The 12,436-nt window shown below is 40.9% G+C and overlaps 1 protein-coding gene across 4 annotated transcripts in view; it reads left to right on the forward strand.

The window, feature by feature from the left end:
• The first annotated feature begins 2,819 nt into the window (after positions 1 to 2,819).
• Dnajc5b (DnaJ heat shock protein family (Hsp40) member C5 beta) overlaps positions 2,820 to 12,436 on the forward strand; it is a 93,038-nt gene continuing 83,421 nt past the window's right edge. The window contains exon 1 of one of the 4 annotated variants that reach the window (XM_087630553.1): positions 2,820 to 2,916. The gene's annotated coding sequence lies outside the window, so the exon portion shown is untranslated. 4 annotated transcript variants of the gene reach the window in all.

Raw genomic sequence — 12,436 nt, forward strand, 5'->3', positions numbered from 1 at the left:
CTTTAGCATTAATGTGATCATAATCCCCTGGAGAGCTTGCCACTTATACAGTTACCCTTCGCATCTGCAAGGGATTGGTTCCAATATTCCCAAATTCTTAGTGTCTCTAGTTCTTTACGTTCACGCAATGCCACACACACACACACACACACACACACACACACACACATGGTAGGTGGGTGTCATCTTGGTGGTCTGTAGACCAAAATGAGAAATCTTTGCTTGAATTAGCATTTAAGTGTTGGCAAAATTGATATTTTCCCCACAAAATCCACCTTCAATATGAGCAAAGCCCTTCGCTGTTGTACCTCATTTACCATAAAAGAGAGTCAGCTGACAGGGGGTGTAAGTGCTTCAGCTTCCCTCTCCCAGGGACTGAGGGCTACACATGCTCCAGGTGAGGCTATTACCAACTCTGAGACAATATTTGAGTTGCATTACAGAGACACGTGCTAAAGAGAAACAGCAAGGTCCACTCTCCCTAGACTATAATTTGCTGGGTGCTCAGTCAAGATGGGACACAGTTGAGGATCATGTTTTACCTAGAGGTAACAGCTGGCTCGAATTCCTTTGGGAAAAGTGGCCTTGATCTTTTTACACATTGCTATGAGTACACCTATCTAAGTAAGGTGATTATTAAAACAAGTTTTGGCAGATTATTGATTTAGTGCTAGGTGTATAGAAACATATCTAGCTACAATATGAGATTAGACACATACTTCACTACTGCAAGAAACCTTTTATAGATGAGTGATGAAAAGCTGTTTTGTGTTTTCATACAGAAAGGTCAATTTTTGTTTCAGATGAAAGGTAGTAATTGGGATTTGATTAAGTCAGTTGTATATTTTCAGTATGATGTCAGAACAAAACTAAGGCATTAACACCAACCATCCCCTTGATGTCGTCATCAGACATGATCTTTGACCTGTTATACTTCAACCTGTTACATACAGTACTGTTAATCATTGTTTTCTTACTGAAATATATGAGTTAATTTAAAGGAAAATATCAAGTAAATACTGTTCCTGGGAAGATTCCAAAGATGGCAAACAAATGGCCAACAATGGAGTCCACGGTCCAGGAAACTTTATTCAAAAACAACATTCATGAGTTTAACATACTAATTTGTTTTTACTACTTTTCTACTGTTGAGCTTCTAATGTTTCTCCTGTTATAAACAATGTTACAAAGAACTCTTACATTTAAATATTGTTCATTCCTTTGATTCCTAAGGAAATTCACAGATGTGAAATTGAGTGGATCAGATTAAAGTTTGAAATGAAGTGTCCACCAACCATTTCGTTCAGTTTTTTATGCAGGCATTTAGGAAGTTAGTAAAATAGCAGTTATAACCCATGGGGATGATTTCTTCTTTATTACTTAAAGAGTCACTTAATGCAGTTGCCTTTAAATATTTTCTGGGACCAAATGGCAATTCTGACCCAGGGCAAGCTCTATGTTGCAGAAAATGCTTGGCTGGAAGATCTGGTTTACAATTAATGGTAACCTTTCCACTTAATTAGCTTCGTGATCTTGTGTAAGTCATAACCACTTTAAGCTATAATTTTCTCATCCATAAAATAGTACTAAACATACTATACCTCACCGAGATATGACTAAATCAAATGATATATGTGAAAATGGCTTGTAAATGTTGAAGCATGATATAAAATGCTATTTGTTGGTATTACAATGTGTGATATGTATTCCCTCAACCCCGGGATACTCTGAAAGATACAAGTCACCTCATGCAGTGAAGATAATCCCTTTACATCATGGGGAAATGTCTACAAAAAAGACATGAGGACATGAAGTACAATCTGTTTCTTTGCTGATATTCCTTTTGCAGTGACTATTAGAAAGTGATGTGTCATTGCAGTAAATATGATTAGTAGCTTTGACTTTACTACTCATCACCAAATCTGTGAAAACATCAATTACTCAGAAATCACATTACTTGCTATTCTAGAATTGGTTTGGTAGGCCAGGATTTCTGAGCCCAGGTTAGGACAAGCTTTTCCTGGCATCTATAGGTTGTTAGAAAAACCAGTGGTTTCTACTGAGAATGCTCAGTTGCTGCATGCTCTTTATTTTTATTTGGATGGCTTCTTGTCATGAATGGGTGCAGGTAGTCTCTTGAGCTACCTGGCAGAACCCCCTGTTGTTGATGAACAGGATAGCAGGGTATAAATACAATGTGTCCAGAAAGGTTGGAGCTCAACATGGAGTGCCTCTGGACTCTAGTTAGCTCAGACACTTTACCATCCAGGGTCTCAATGTCATTATGTGTAAAGCAGGTGAGGATAGCCTTTGTCTTAGAGTTTACTGCTGTGAATGGACACCATGATCAAGGCAACTCTTATAAAGAATATTTAATTGAGGATGGCTTACAGGTTCTGAGGTTCAGTCCATTATCATCAAAGTGGGAACCGTGGCAGTGTCCAAGCAGGCATGGTTAGAGAGGAGCTGGAGGAACTGAGAGTTCTACATCTTGTTCACAAAGGCAAACAGGAGAAGACTAGCATCCTCTGGCGGGTAAGAGGAAGCTCCCTCAAAGCCCATCCCCATAGTTACACACTTCCTTCAACAAGGCCACACCTTCTAATAGTGTCACTCCCCGAGCCAAGCATACTTAAACATCCACAGTCTTCAATGTTTCTTCCCTCAGATTTCCAAAGATTCTGAGTGCTAAAGTGAATGAAAATTGAGAGACTGTCAGTGATGTGGCCATGTGGGAAGGTCTCAGCTAGGTAGTGGGGATGGGGGAATTCTACTCTATGACATCACAATACCCAGCATTGACTGGAGCTTAGCATCTGAGAAAGAAAAGTAACAGAAGTTCAGTTATTGACAGAGCAGAGGAAGAACACTACTGGAAGGACCCAGAAGGATCAGCCAGCCATGCCTTCAGTTCAGGTACAAGGTACATGACTTTTGCTAAGCTAATCACAGAACTTGCTAGAGTCTAAAGGAAACAAGACACCCACAGGCACCTACCATTTTTAAGGGGTGGCAGGAATCCAGAGGAGCTCCCAGCAGAAGTAGAGCTGGGTACATGCAGGAGGCCATGAAGCCACAACACACAGGCAGTTATAAAGTTCTCAGATACCCACTGGCCTCTCCTCAATTACTGGGAAAATGCAGAAACACTGGTATCTCCAGTGGTCAGTTCATGGTTATTTTCTAAAGTTATTTACTCATTTTATGATATTGTTCTGCATATGAGTTTTGGCTTTTAATGACTTCTCCCAAAATGACAGAGAAAAGTAAATATTTTAAATATTTAAGTGAAAGAATAATTTTAATAGAGATGGTTTTAAAAATACAACAAAAATTATTATAAGGAGGATAAAGGTGTATTATGGGTTAACAATAGAGATTAACTCCAAAGTATGGCTTTGAAATTCCAAGACTTCAGAGGCAAAAGGCCACCCCTAGGGACAATGGAAGAGAGAGGCCTTGTGGTTGAGAAGTCAAGTTCTACAGCTCAGCTGAAGCCATCTACATCTACCCCTACTCTACCCATGTCCAGTGCAATAGTTGGATGTGTGAACCGTTGTTTTCTTTTCTTTGCTTTGGGGTTTTGGCTTCCAAAGTATTTGTTTCTTCCTGGAGGCCTAGAGAGACTCCAAGTGACAGCAAATAGCTGTTCTGTTTAGCAGCAGGACGGAGCTTAGGGTTGGTGCCAGGCCCTGACTCATCTCTGTTTGGACTTCCTTGGGTCTTAACACACAGCAGCTCCACAATCAGAGCCCAGGACTGCTCAATCAGGCTTTTCTGAACACGGTGTGCAAGAGCCATGTTAGGACACTGTGGAAGGAGCAGCCTGGGGCTCTGATTCAGATCAGTCACCTCCAAGGCACACCAGGCACCATAGACAAGAAAAGGAGACCAAACCCACTCGGGCTGCAGTTGTAACACTCCTTAGCTTCCAACAATTATGCATATATATCATAGCAGTAAGACCGGAGCCCTGATGTTCTATGAAAGCAGCAGTAACCCACATCATGCAAGACACTGAGGGATCCAGAGAAAAGAAATGCTTGCCCGTTAACTATACAGCACACATTCAACTTCCACCTGGAAAGTTACTGTTTTTCACAATTGAATTATGGTCCAATTTCTTAAGACTCGAAAAATTAAACGTTCGTGGGTCAGTTTTTAGACTTCCTTCATTGTATAGACATGGAAAAGCCAGGCTAGGCTCTCCCTAAGCTAATAAACACAAAGCATCATCTCCTAATTCATCTGTATTTACATTTATTGACTAATATTTTATGAACTTCGTCCCATGGCACAGGATTTTAGAGTTGTAGGGAGACCATTTAGGAAACCATCCCAGGTCCTCATCTCCTGAGGAGAGCAGTGCAGGGAGGTGTGTTGGCTTGGTTGTCAGCCAGGTGGCTGCTCCAGTACACTCTGTCCTTGACTCATGTTGAATTAGTTTATATTTGAACTAACTCTTTGCATTTCCGAGTTAAGATATTCTAAACATGAGAATATCTCATTTCCCCCACCGGTTATTGGTAACCGCAGTCTGTCTCTAGAGGTAACATTGTTCATCCTTCAGCTTCTGCACTGCCTCCAGACTAACAGATGTGTGGTCAAGACCCCAAACCCATCCAAAAGTTCGAGATAATGATGAAAAAACCCACAGGGAAGTTAGTAAGTTGCCTTGCCTTGAAAATTGATTAGATACAGCCCATTACAAAGAAAACAAACAAAAAATGGGCTAGGGAAATGGCTCTGTCTTAACATGTTTACCCGAAGACATGAGGGCCAGAGTTCTGACCCTCAGCACTCATGGGAAAAACTGGGTATGTTGGTACATACATGCCTGTAAGCACAGATGTGGAGACCGGAGGATCTGTGCTGTTTACTAGCTAGCTAGCCTTCTTTAACCAGTAGTCTTGAGGTTTCTTAAGAGATGCTACACCAATAACGATACTATTACTACTACTACTACTACTACTACTACTACTACTACTACTACTAGTGATGATGATGATGACGACGATGATGATGGTGTACGAGAGAGAGAGAGTCAGATTTGACTTCTGGCCTCCACATGTTCATGCATACAGAATTACATACATGCACAAACATATACACAGGTACATGCTGCATGTACATACAGTATTAAGCATTTACCCAAGCCTTTTACTTTGTAATAAATATAGTCTTCGTGTGGGTTTGCCTTTTACAGTGTAGGCAGTTCATGTTTGTTTATGAATGTGTATGTGTATACGCATTGTATAGTGACTGACACAACTTGACACCTAAGTGGTGAGTAACCTACCCTTATTATCCAATATATTTGCTAAGTGAGTATTCTGGAACTTTTCCTATGACTTCAGATTCCGTTGGAAATTATATTGGTAGTTTAGGTGCTTCTTCATCCTTGCCAGGGTTTTTCTGTAGCACTGTGTATGTCTTACATCTCCAATCAGATTGTAAGTTTATTCCTGGGTACTCTGTGGACACAGGTATGCCAAGTTTATGACCAAATTCCTTGTCAATGTCTATCCAAGGATCTAAATTCTAAAAGAAGTTGAGTGACACCAATAATCGTCTAAGAGAAATAAATCCTAATTGTCATGGTTGTCAGCTTACTCCCTCATTGGAAATGGGTGGTGAATGCCTTTGCTGCTGCTGGTAAATGCAGAGGTTCTTCTATATTATAGATTCATATCGGTTTAAAGCCAACTGAAACATCCAACTCCTAAAAGACTCTTCCATATAGTCCTGGCTTTCCATGCAGAATTGTCTGTGGTAAAGAGAATTATGAACATTCCTTAGAAAAGCCAGTCTACTGTGACATAGGCTTTGAACAGAGCTGTGACCTGTCTATCTTTCCGCTTCCATATTACTTTCAAAAGCTGTGTAATGTAGTGAGTAATTTGTATACACCATGGCAGGAGGGAGCTGATTGCAGAGGAAGAAAGGGAATTTAGATTTAGCTTCTGCATCGTGGTTTTGAAGTCCCAGCTCTCTCCAGTAAGCTGAAATGCAGGTATGCCTAGTAATCTTTTGGAATATTTCCCTTAAAATTACTGCAAAACTTGCAGCTTAACAAGTGATACTTAGCATCCTCAGGAGGAGATAAAGAAAGAAGGAAAACTCTCCAAGATCATGAGATGTTGGATGGAGAATCTTGCTGCCAACACCTGGGTACCTTGGCATCTGACACACATAGCTTCCTGACACAGGCATGGCACACCCCTTCAACCCAACCCAGCCCCCATCATACTGCTCCTCTATGGATTGTGCAACAAGGCCTTTGTAACCTGAGGCCTGTGAAGTCTGGAAAGGAATGTGACCCAGAGTCAATGGGTGTGGGTGCCACCAAGGGCACAAGGAGTTCTCCTGCTGTTTACCCTCTGCCTCCTGAGGACCTCAGGAGGGAAAAGGTATGCTCCAAAAGAAGCCTTCAGCCGAGCTCTGAGGCACCTGTGGTAGTGCCCCCCACTCCCCTCTGTTCTTGTCCTTGCCACTTCTGGAGGCATGCCTCTCTCTCATTGCTCCCTAGTAAACCTGACCCAACCTCCTTAGTGCACACTCTTCCTAGTCTCAGTTGTGCTTCTGTTACAAGCTATGTGTTGGAGTTCTCATGTGGCCCACAGAGGGAGAAGGATGTTCCCAGGGGAGAGTTTATATGAATTAGTGGCATCAATGATAGAGTACCAGAAGCTAACGTCTCGATGGCCAGGGCACACAAGACAAACCGTATGTCTGTCCCCCATCCCCAGATAGCTTTTTCCATCTTGACAGCACATCTGGCCACCACAGGGATGCTGCCCTTCCTCTTCTGCCTGAGGAACGGCATTACAAGCTGAGCCATGAATATCCTTTCTTTAAGTTGCCCAAATATCCCAATGGACACGCTAACAGAGCTGTGACCAAAAGGAAGCCATCTACCCCAAATCTTGTCATTTGTGTTATTTTTTATAAATGACAAGTTCTGCATTTTGTGAGCCAGTATTGTTCACAAGCTAAGGACAATCCCCAAAAATGAACTTTTAATTGGTTGACTAATTTTTGCAGAACTGAGAGTTGAACTCAAGGCCTCAAACATACAAGGCAAGATCACGAAGCTGTACCTCACATCAAGCATTCTCCTTTTGAAGAAGGAAAAGCCATCATTTTTAAGAGGCTTCTTGTTATATTGGGTTATGTGTTAGGATCTGATATGGTTTCACATTCCTAACTAGTACAGCATCTCCCACTTTAACACATCCTTTCAGGGTGACTATTTTTACCCTAAAGAATTCAAATTGGTTTCAATCCAAGTCATATTTTTGAACTTGTATGTGCCTGGAACTGTATTAAGCACAGGGGCAATGAGAAAAGGAAATACTGAGTAAGTTGGACCTTTTCAAAGTTCAAGGATTTAGTTAGTATGATATGTACACCTGCAAAGAGTTCAAAGGCAAAGAAGAAACTCTAACTATGTGAAAAATGTGCCTCCTTCAGACTTCAAAGGGCCATGGGGCTCAGCAAAGAAGTGAAGTGGTCTGGAGTGTTTAGGGAGCATTGGGCCATGGGAGGAACCTTGAGGAAGAGAAACAGTAAGATTGACCCATATTTGGGGAAGAAAAACATTTTCTAATGAAAACGTTGACCCTGGCAAGACTGGTCTCACTGTCAGTCGTTCTCTTTGCTTCCACAACTCCAAAAGCACAGGAAACAATTTGCTTCCCTTGACTGGGACACAGAAAACAGGAGTTGTAGAAACACAGACACACAGAAGGATGGGAAAGGTATGAGAAGGTATCTGTAAGGTGCCACACACTCTAGCTATGGCTAAGTCTGAACTAAACCTTGTACGCTGGCTGCCTTTCGAGCAAATACCCTAAAGTCTGCATAATCCAGATCTAAATCATTGCTTTCCACCAACTTGCACCCCTTGCAGATTCCTAACTCAACCGGAGACCATATTGGAAGTTCTAGTGGGTATCTGGAGTATTCTTAGATACCCAGGTCTACTGGTCTCTCTGCCTTTGTCCATCTCACCCGTAAACTTACCATTTTATGTCTTCAAATTGATCATTGATCATTTTGATCATTTCTAGTCATCTCTACCTGCTGGTCATCTTTTTCTAAGTCAGCTCATCTCCTTACTGCAGTTCTCTGCAACCCATTGGGTACCTTTTCCAAAACAGAGATGGTTACTCCTCTGTTTAAAAATAGATGCTTGCAAAACAAAGACTCCATTTGCTTGGTCTTCAAGGCCCTTTATGCTTCTAGCTTTGTTCAGACATCCATTCCCTCACTTCTTTTCTGCATCCCTCAAACCCAGATGGATCTGTCTGCTTTCAACTTGTATATCAGCACTCATCTCTGTGGGCCTCACACAATTTTTTTTTTTGTAGCATTTCTGAGGCTGAATTCCTAAGCCATATCCTCTACCAAGGCTTTGACATTCTTTTTGTAGACAACTCTCTGAAGGCTGAGCCGAGTAGTTTGGAAGACACAGGGTACAGAGAGAAGAATGTTTTAGACAGGGAATGACATGTGCATAGGGATAAGCATGCATTTAGGAAACTAAACAAAGTCTGAATGCACAGGAAGGAGTTGGCAAGAGGTTACCATGAAGAAAAAGGCAGGAGCCAAGTCTGAGTGCTGGGCAGTGCTAAGGGCTGGTGTTTGCTTAAGTTTAATGGGAAGGTTTGAAGGGTTATGAGCAGAATGAGGACAGAGTGATGTCTATGTTTTGAAAGAATGGTGTTGACAGCACAGAAAAGATAAGAATGGAGAAAAGACTGGAAAGGGCTCCAGTTAAGAGTCCAGAAGGGTGGGGTTGGGGATTTAGCTCAGTGGTAGAGCGCTTGCTAGGCCCTGGGTTCGGTCCTCAGCTCCCGGGGGAGGGGTGGGCGGGGAAGAAGTGTAGTGGAAGAGTCTGGATAGTGACAGTGGGATGGCATTGGGTGTACAGACCATCAGAACAAATGATCAGGCCTGGCTGAGTGATCAAGTATGGACCCAAATGAAGATCAGACCAACAAGTGGCCAAAATGTGGTAATGTAAAGGCCTGGTATCTCTTCCTCTAATACCTGCTATGGAGACTGGCCTTTACATTATGTTACAGAAATCAACAAGAATTTATTTATTTATTTATTTATTTATTTATTTATTTATTTATTTATTTATTTATTTATTTATTTGCTTAGGCATACCTACACTTTTGTGAAAAAACATTTTTTTAAATTATTGGTTATTTTTTATTTACATTTCAAATTTATTCCCTTTCCTAGTTTCCTGGCTATAAGCCCCCTATCCCAACCCCCTCCTCTTCTATAAGGGTGTTCCCCCTCCCCAACAACCCCCCTTCCTGCCTCCCCGTGAAAAAACACTTCTTTCTGAGACACAACCTTGCTGTGTAGCAAAGGTTGACCTCTAAATCATAGCCATCCTCCTGTCTCAGGTTTCCTAGTACTAGAATTTGAGGTCTGTGCCATCACACTGTGCTACACAACTTCAATTTTTAAAGAAGCGGGGGGGGGGTGGCAACTGGAGAAACTGGTCATGGCTGTTGAGGTGGGATGCTAACTGCTGACAATGCGCAGGGTTTAAAGAGGTAGACCCATCATAGCTGTCCTGGCACATAAAAAAAAATTATGTGATTTTGTTGAAAAGTATACGTGCACATATTTTTTAATGCAATATTACTCTAATGAAAATCAAATCAGCCCCTTCCTACCCATGTCCCAATCCACCTCTGTGGAACTTCCCATTTTATATATGCTCCAGAAATGTCTACACATACACAAACATGCCTGAGCATGTAGTTACACTAGTGTTCTCCATTTGCTATTCTTATGTATATATAGAAATCAGTTTTCTTTTCATGTGAGACAATAATATACACTCTTCTGTGATTGGGTTTTAAGAAATTAATTCCTCCATATGTTCATTTTTATTGAAGTACAATCATGTAAAATAAAAGCATTTATTTTAGATGTTTTCTGATGCATGCCTTAATTTTTGTATTTTGGTAGCTGCTCTCCTAATTGAGACATAAAACATTTCTATAACCCCAGTAAATTTATTCTGTGCATTCTTCTATTTGATTATCTTGGCTTTTAATGATCAATTATGATTTTACTGGTCTAGGTTAGTTTTCCCCACCCAAGGTGTGTGTGTGTGTGTGTGTGTGTGTGTGTGTGTGTGTGTGTGTGTGTCTCCATATAGGTGGAATAAAATGTTTTCTTTCCATCACACATGGCGTTTTTGCAATCTTTGTTGCTGCTGGTTTCTTGTTCAAGGAAAGCATACTTTGTGTAGAAACAATTAGGCACCGTTATGCTATGTGATTCTTTGTGTGTAGCTTCTCTTTCTACAGTATAAAGACGAAAAACAGAAGAATTAAAATTAAAACTTGAGCAAACTGGAGATGCCAAAATGGAATAGCAGTGATACGTAGTAAGATAATTGACAGCATGGGACTGAAGAAATGGCTCAATGGTTATGAGCACTTGCTGCTATTTCAGAAGACCCAGGTTCAGCTACTAGCATGCATGTGCTGGTTCACAACCATCCTTAACTGAGGTTCCAGGGAATCCAATGACCTATTCTGATCTCAGTGAGGACACACACACACACACACACACACACACACACACACACACACACGGTGCATATACATGCAGGAATACACATATACACATTAAAATATATCAGTGGGCATACTCATATGGAAGGAGGAAAGACGGCAGGGCCTCAAGCCTAGAGAAACAGCTACAGGTAATGGGAAAATGTTGATAGTGGGAAAGATAGTCTTCCCCACGGAAGAGCCTCCAATGGTTATCCAATACCAGTGGTAAGCCCTGAGTTATACTATCAGGTAATGCTATATGAACTGAGCAGGCTATATGGATGCATTTGTGTGTGTGTGTGTGTGTGTGTGTGTGTGTGTGTGTGTGTGTGTGTGTGTGTGTATGTAAAAGAAATAGAAGCCATGAATTAACGAGAAAGCAAGGAGAGGTACATGGGAAGGCTTGAAGGAAGGAAAAAGATGGGGGAAAGTTATGTAATTATAATTTCAAAAAAAATCGAAAATAAGATAAACATGTTTAAAAAGATATTGACATCAATAAAAAAGGGATTATTTTGTGAGCAACAATGTGGTATATTCTGAATTGGAGTGAGGGCTCCAGGCCATCTATACTAACTATAGCTATAGGCTCCATGCACTAGTTCTGTAAATGGCATTTGCACATTTCCCAAGGACTGGGTGATGCCTCCACAATCACTGCTGTGACCATGCTCCTTATTTTTCTCAGTTTGTTTGCAGGGATGCTGTGCTCTGTGGTCCTTGACAAGCACAGTACCATAGGATATGTGTCCATCTTTGAAGTTCTTCCTTTGTGAAGGTTGGGTATGGTTCTCCATGAATATGACCTTCAGACCTTCCAGTTGTTCTGAGGGAGTCCAGCTCTTGACCTTGAGGATGCTTCTGGTACTTGCCTTTAGTAAGGCTCTTGAAGTCTGGCACCTTCTGGTCTGGACATGTTTCTATGTTTAGGCCCAATGATCTGTTTTGTTTTTTTTTAAACCATGAATATGTGTCTCTTGTACTTATTTTTAAATTAGCTAATATAGATCTGCTTTATGCTTAATGTCTACAATGGACATATCTACATTTATTCTGCAGATCCCTTATTTATGAACATGTAAGTAAATATGGTTTTTATAAGTCCTTAATCTTGTATAGCTCTCAGCTGCTGAAGGGACCACAGCTTCAAACCACTCACTGGTCTTGCTGTTACTAGTAGTCTCTTTCCACCATTTTCACATTGTCAATCACAAGAAGGGGTCCCTCTGCGCTCACGTGAGCTCAAAGCTCTTCTTGAATCACCTATCACTATAATATCAACTTGTCTTATTAGATCCACGAACTTCTTACAAGAAATCTAGGTTTTTCTCCAAATATGTGATAACCTCCAAAAATTCCTGTATGTATCCAGTTACATCAAGGGCTTAATTATAAGCTAAAAACTGTCACAGCTCACTCACCCTGCCCCCACCCCCACCCCTGCAATCAGGCATTCAGTGACTAGTTCTTTGTAAGTCAGAATCAAATTCCAGAAAAACAAAGATTTTACTTCCTTTTCAGAGATAAAAAATTTAACAATGCTGATGAAGATCTAAGATACTTTGATTTTTAGAAGCTCCATTTGATACAGAGTCTAAACATCTATCAGCCTCCAGGACACCTTGAATCTGATACACCTTGGTGGATAAATGACTATTTGAATTGAATTATTTTTAACAGCCTTGATGTTTTTTCCTGTGAAGTATTGATACTTGGCTTTGTTGTCTTTCATAATAAGCTGTTAATGGACTGCTTTCTTTCTCCTCCAACTCATATTTCAGTCGAAAGTCTTCATTGGGAAATGAATCTTTGGCTGTCCCAGTAATCTGATAGTCTTTGTA

Source organism: Rattus norvegicus, chromosome 2, assembly GCF_021556685.1.
Source record: "Rattus norvegicus strain SHRSP/BbbUtx chromosome 2, alternate assembly SHRSP_T2T, whole genome shotgun sequence".
Classification (NCBI taxonomy): Eukaryota; Metazoa; Chordata; class Mammalia; order Rodentia; family Muridae; genus Rattus; species Rattus norvegicus.